This window comes from Macadamia integrifolia, unplaced genomic scaffold (assembly GCF_013358625.1).
Source record: "Macadamia integrifolia cultivar HAES 741 unplaced genomic scaffold, SCU_Mint_v3 scaffold759, whole genome shotgun sequence".
Classification (NCBI taxonomy): domain Eukaryota; kingdom Viridiplantae; phylum Streptophyta; class Magnoliopsida; order Proteales; family Proteaceae; genus Macadamia; species Macadamia integrifolia.
In genome coordinates this window covers 204,261-211,760 of record NW_024870533.1, presented here as the reverse complement: position 1 = coordinate 211,760, position 7,500 = coordinate 204,261, and positions in this window count along the sequence as shown.

The window sequence follows — 7,500 nt, the reverse complement described above, 5'->3', positions numbered from 1 at the left end:
AGACTGGGAAGGTGTTAGGCACCCAGTCTGCCCGACCCTAAGGCCGGGCTCTTTTTGTTTGACCAAAGTTTGTTTTTACCCTACTAACTAGTCCTAAATCTAGGTCATTGAAAACCCTAAACTAGGTATCTAGGCATGACATGTGAAAACCCTAAACCAAGTGTCTAAATTATGCTAGCTAGGTTATGATGCAAATAATGAAATTATTATGCTAATTAAATAAGCCTAAATGATTTAATTAATGTATTATGAGTCTTAGATTAAGCTAATTAAATAAGCCTAAACCTAGGATTAGTTTAGCAACTTATGAAGCCCTAAATTAAACTAATACGATTAATTGAGCCTGACCTAGTTGGATGATCAATGAATTTGTGAGATCCTAAATTGAATTAATTAAAACAATTAAACCCAATCCCTAGTAATTTGAAATAAATTATTACAATCCTACTTAATCTAATTGGTAAAAAGATTTATAAATTAAATGAGACCTAATTAATTTACAAAAGTGAAACGGATTAATTACATTAAATGAATGCATTTTTACTAATCTACCTAATCTAGTGTAGGAGGATTAAACTAAACCTACGGTTTAATTAAACTAATTATGAAACCTAATTGCACTAATTATGTTTACCTTGAGCTAATCCTAAGATGAGTTAAACATTTTTCAAAACCCTAATTAAGCTAATGAGAAGAGAATATTTTAACTAATTAATCTAGTTAATTATCCAATATTAAATAACTAATTAGTTGATTCATTAAAATAAACAAACCACTAGAGGGAAAAAGATTGGTAATTACACAAGTTTAATAAATTGAATTGAATGAAGAAATCAAATGTAGTGATTTAAAAAGCTAAATTAACAAACCATAATTAAATAAACAACAGTTGAAATGACTAATTACATAAACTACATTACTTTAATCAATCTAGATTAGCACTACATTAATGCGAGTGAGGGTTGGAGTACAAAAAATAGGAGATAGTAGGAAAACCTAAATCCCCAATACGCACCTAATGCTACGAGCCGGTTTGAAAGGGGCCAGCCACGCCCCTGCTAACATACGCCCTAGACTATGTCCCATACGTTATTAAGAGGAAAATAAACTGAACATCAAACCAAGAGTGGATAAAGAAAAACAAAGAACAAAAGGAGGGGAAGATTCCACATAGAAAACATAAATGAAATAAAAGGTTGTGGGTATTACAAATATGGAGTATTTAATCAGTAGCTCTGCAGCACTACATACAATCTGATTCCCCTTCCCATGACCAGAAAATTCATGCCCACAATCTCAAAATTGGATTTTCACCCGACACCAACATTTCCATCAGACTCCTCATTCTCAACATAAAATCTGGTTGTTTATCCTATGCCCGAAAGATATTTGATCAAATGCCCAAACCAACCATCTCCTCCTATAATTCAATGATTGCAGCCTACCTCAAACAAGGTCAAGCTGGAGGATCTCTGAATTTGATCCGCAAACTCACTTCCTCTAATGAAAAACCAGATGGGTTCATGTTTTCCTTGATTTTGAAACTGTCCACAACAGCTACGTGTAATGTAATGTTGTCTTGTGATATTAGGAAGTGCACTTGTAGACATGTACTCAAAATGTGGGAGAACTGACGGAGCACAGAGAATTTTCAACTATATGCCAAAAAAGAACGGCTTTTCATGGACTTCCATGATTGATGGGTATGGGAAGAATGGAAATCTTAGATAAGCACTTGAGCTCTTCAAAAAAATGCAAATGGATTATGAAATTAAACCCAATTATGTTACATTCCTTAGTGCACTCTCAGCTTGTGGACATGCAGGGCTGGTTGCTAAGCAGGGAAGAAGAAGAGAAAAAGAAGAAGGAGAAGAAGAAGAAAATGAAGAAGAAAGGAGGAGAAAGGTGCGGCTGTAGGTTCGGTGGAGGAATAGAAGAGGAAGGAGACGGGAGTGGAGAGGCCGAAAATGGTGAAGACAAACTAGAGTTGGAAGAATACAGTTTGGGAAAAGAAGAGACGCTTGTTGCAGCCGCAGACGAGGAAGCTGGTAAAGGAACTCCAAGCAAAGAGGAAGAAAATGCCGGAGTAGAATTACCTGTAGAAAATGAAGTTGAAGAAACCCCAAACATCGAAGCAGAAGGAGCAGTAGAAGCTGTAGCAGTTGCAGCAGAACCTGAAGTAAAAGAAAATCTGAACGGCGAACCCGTACTTGGTCCAGATGCAGAACTGGCTGGGCCAACAGTCGCTGTAGAACCTGAAGTTGAAGAAGCTCCGAACGGTGACGACGACGAAGCGACACCAAACAGAGGTGAACTGGTACTCGCTCCAGATGCAACACTCGAAGGAAATCCAAATCCCAAAGGAGCAGTGGAACCCGAAGAAGCAGAACCAGAAGTTAATCCAAAAGTAGGGCTCAAAGTTGACGATCCCGATGATTATTAAGAAGAAAAATAGAAGGAGGAGATGTGGGTTAGGGGTTGCAGCAGCAGGGAAGGAAAAGAGAAAAAGAGAAGAAGAAGAAGAAAAAGAGAAGGAGGAGAAGCGGGTTCGGTGGCTGCCGGTTAGGGGTTGCAGCAGCAGGGAAGGAAAAGAGAGGAAGAGAAGAAGAGAAGAAGGAGAAGTTGAGTTCGGTTAGGTTTGGTTAGGAAGAAAAAGAGAAGAAGAGAAGAAGAAGAAGAAAAGAAGAAAAGAAGAAGGAGGCACAGGTTCGGTTGATTTTTTGCTATAGGGAAAAGAAGAAATAAAGGAAGAAAAGATGGGGGGAAAAATTAGGGCTTGAGATCCTAATCTAAGGGCCTAGATTAAAAGAACAAAAAAAGTAATTTAAAAAAAAACTAAACCAAATCAAAGGTAAACATGTTAAAAAAAAAAAAACAATTAAACCTAACTAATCTAAAAGAATCAATTAAACTTGAATATCTTTAATTGGACCAGAATAAATCAATTTACATCTAATAAACCGTATTGAACCAAACTGAAACTAATTAAACATAATTAATCTAAATAAATCAATTATTAAGAAATTAGAAACTAATCTATTAATTAAACTAATTCTAAATCGCTATTGAAAGAAATAAATAAATAAATACCTTAAACTGGCTTTAATCAAGAAACAAGGGGAGATAACCCTTGTGCTTCAAGGCCAAAACCAAACCGAACCGAATCGGACTAAGTCTCCTGGCTCAAGGAAGGATTACACATTTAAATTTTTATACTTTGAGAGATTCTTTATTTAGAGAAAGGGAATTAGCAAAAACCATATTCCTTCTCTCCAATCCCCCCCCTTTTTGGAAGAGAGGAAGGGCTATTCTTATAGCCTTGGGACTTGGGACAATTCTCTCATATTTCCGATGTGGGACTAAAAATCTAGAGAGAATTATTCAAAAAAGCTTGCTTTTGGACAAAGGGGATTGGGCGCCATGTGGCACTCCCTGGTTGCTCAGAATGGAATCTGATACCGAACTTTGGAGTCAACTTTTGGGGGTCATATCTTTCAAATCGTTTGTCGGAATTCAAAGTGTAATATGTCGTTAGAAAGCTCAGTCCGAGCACTATCCAATGATGTGAGATACGATTGTAGTCTTGATCGAAAACCTTTATGAAAATATACATAAAATAGGGACCGGATCATATAATGAAAGAGAGAATCGAGCGTCGATTCGCATAGTTCTCGCATCAAAGTGTAATGTCCGACTTGAGGGGACAAACAACAATAATCCACAACATCAAATTCTAATTTTTGAAAACATTTTCTCTTGAAATTTTACAGGAAAATATGGTCATTTTCTACTCTAAGTTTGAAAATTCTCCAAGTCTAAAATATCCAACATGTAATCCTTCATATTGTCATCATTGCCGGGGGGTGACAAAATTCGATGTCTACAGGTTGATAGAATGTTCTGAAAAAATATTGGACCATTCCAACATATTTTGATATTTTTTAATATTTTATGATTGAAATATTCCAAAAAATACCCAAAAAAATGGAAATGCGGGGTTTAAGTGAAAATGATTGTACTTTGGGTGCCAAATAGCCAATTGCAAGGCTTTTCTAACCCAAAGGGATGTTTTGCACAACATGATTTAAAGACCCAAACTATGTTGTGTGGGCATGGCCTTGGCGTGTGCAGCAGTCGGTGCCTCGTGTGTAGCCGAAGGCCGCAAAGGAGCCTCTGTTGCATGGCCCATGGGGACCACAGCAGCACCCATGTGTGAGGCACGTGCGTGTGGCTAAGTGCACGGCGGACTGCAGATGTGGGCTCAAAGGTGCAGCAATGCGTGCAACCTTGCGCGCGCCATGTGCTGAAATGCTCGTGGCATGTGTGGCCATGCTAGCCATCATGATCGACACATGGGAGGCCATGCCAGCGAATTTGCGCGGTGTAGTGCAGCCATGGGCGATGCATATTCGACCACGCAATGCAACCTTGCGCACGGCGGTGCAGCCGTCCCTGCAACCTCATGCGTGGCACTTTCGACAAATCTCAAAACCAAGCACGTGGCGAGGCAGCAATGGGCGTGGCACATGCAGCCATGCATGCGACCTGGGGGGTGGTGTGAAGCAACGCACGCAACCTTGCGAGTAGTAGGGCAGCCAGGGGTGCGGCATATGCGGCCATGCCAGTAACCTTACGCCCGTTAGTGCAGCCAAATGCGTGGCATGTGCGGTGTGGAACATAACCTTGGGTGCGGCTATGCAGCCATCTGCTTGTCATGTGCGCCATGCCTGTAAACTTTCACGTGGCATGTGCGGCAACGCCGAAATCGCGTGCGAGGCTTATGCAGCCGTGGTTGTAGCCATGTGAGCAGAAGTGCGGCATGGGCCACAGCCCAGCGTGCGCTGCCTACAGCATTGCCCGCAGCCATGTGTAGTCTTGCCTACCACCTTGCGTGAGGTTGAGCACCCTTTCCTGCAGCAATGTGCATTGTTGCCTGCCACCTTATGCGTGGTTTGCACCCTTGCCCCAGCCATGTGCGCGCTGTGGCCTGCACCCCAGCTCGCGATAGTGGAGCCTTACCCGCAACTATGCCCGAGGTTGCGTGCAACCATGTGTGTAGTATTGTAGCCACGCTCGCAGCCATGTGCGCGGCAGCCTGCCTCGATGCTAGTAGCCTTGCGCGCGCTAGGGCAACCTTGCCGATGCCTACACCTTATGCGTCCATGCCAGCTGCCTTCCGCGCGATAGTGCAGCCATGCCTGCCACCTTGCATGCACATTGTGCGGCCCTGCTTGCGGTACTACCGCCTTGTGCACTGCCTTCATATGCACTTAGGCAACCTTAGGGGGGCACGCGTAGGCATTGTCATGGGCACGTATATGTGCACACTTGCGGCATTCAAGAGCACAATTAGGTGACACTTGGGCTACACTTGGGTGCACGCGTAGACACACTTATTTAACGCTTGCGGGCACCCATAGCCACATTTAAGGCGACACTTGGGGCATTCAAGAGCATGCACAGGCACACTTGGGTGCACACTTAGGCAACACTTGTGGGCATGCATGGGCAAAGTTAGGCAACACTTGGGCCATTCATTGTGCACATGTAGTCAACACTTGGAGTGTTGTGCAGCCATTCACTGTGTACATGTGGGCACATGTAGTCAACACTTGGGGGCACGCATAGGCACACACTTGGGCCACTCACGAGCACGTTGTCACTGATTTAGACCTTTCTAAGCAACCACGTCTGCACTTAGCACTTCCACTAGCGCTATGTTAGCCTAACCACCCTCCTTAAGGGACTAGGGAAGAGAAGAAGTGAACACAAGAGTGAGTTTGAGAAGAATGAACTTATATAGCACTAGAGAACTCTTGAGTACAAGGCTTGAGAACTCACTTGCTTGGTTGAACACTCTTGGTTGGTCCTTGGTGAGTGCCTTTGCCAAATGAGGCAACACCTACCCCAAGTTACAATGGATGGCTAAGATATTTACAATTGTCCTCCATCCCACGGTTGGGGAGGAAACTAAAAGCTTCCCACCTCCTTAGCGGGGCTCTAGAAATCTCTCCGAGAATATATCCTGTGAATATATTCTACAAATATCTGCAATAAAATATCTATTGTTACTACACCTTTGTAGAAAACTCTAGAACTTGGACCTTACATAGCCCAACGGCCTAAGTCCATGGGCTTGGTGAGCTAGGCCCGTGGACCTATGTTAGGCAGGTCGTGACACTCTCCCCCACTTAAATCTGCGACGCCCTCGTCACGACCTCCTTGTGGTATTTTTATTCACGAGTCGTCTTAGCATGCCAGTTGTCTCCCACCACGTCTCGCTCTCTGGTTGCCCCTTCCACTTGACTAAATACTCCACGTAAGGAGATAATTTGTGTCTCTGAATGATTGGATCAACATCTAAATTAGCCTCCCTCTGGCAAGGAGTAACGCCTATTGGGGTCCTTGTTGTAGTCACATAACTTGAGCCTCCTACAACATCGTCTGGTTGTCTCCATTCTCTCGTTTGCTTCTTCCTCTTTCTTGGCATGGATGGCTTGCTCCCAAATTCTTCTTGTCTTGCCCTCCCGTCCAAGGGCAGGTAAGCACCTAGCCCCTGGATGGTGTTGGAGGACTCCTTTAGTCCCAAGGTTCATCTCGACCCCTCGAGCAACATTACATATGGGGCATTCTTTGGAGTTGATAGCCTTAGGACGCCCTTAGCCTAAGTTCCTTTGCCTCCTCCGTCAAGGCAAGGTTGTGTGTGGCTCCTATATCTACCTTCGCCTATGTGGGCTTCCCATTGATGCACACTTTTGCACACATCAACCCCTTTTGAGAGTTAAGGGCCTTGACCCCTATCTCAGTCCTGGTGGCACCACGCTACATTGGGGACCCCATGCAAGGTGGCTCTTCCTCCAATAGGGCACTAAGAGCTTTCCTCTTGGGGCAATCCCTAAACCAATGTAGCTCATCACATAGGAATCACTTGTCTCTAGGGTTGAACCGATTCCTCTTATCACGCTTGTGCCTTAGTGCCTCTCCTTTAGACCTGTCATGAGAGGTAGTGGCTTCCCTCGCCGCTGTCCTCCTACTCTTCCCATACTTCTTCTCAAATACGAGCTTCCACCTTATCCAACTCCTTTGCATACTTGAGCCTTGAAGGTGGCAACCATCTCCTCTTGGTTACTTACTATGGTGTTAAGAGCACCTTGTAGGGATCCCTTGAGCTCCCCCATCTAGCCATCAAGCTCCTCCCCACTTTTCCACATGGCCTTTGAGCTCCTCCCCACTTTGCTCCGCGGCATTTAGGCACCACTTTGCCTTGGCCAATACTTGCTCCCCTCGAGCTAAGCGAGGCCCCATAGCGACACCAAAGTCGACGGACTTGCCTTCGATCCTTCGTTGCTTATTTGTGTAGGTGTTGGTCTCTATTCCACAGTTTTAGCTCTCCTGTCTCATATCCCACAAGCTTGGCTCCCTCGCAACCGAAGCTCTGAGCCCAAAACTGTCACGGCCTTAGACCTTTCTAAGAGACCGTGCCGGCTCTTAGCACTCCCA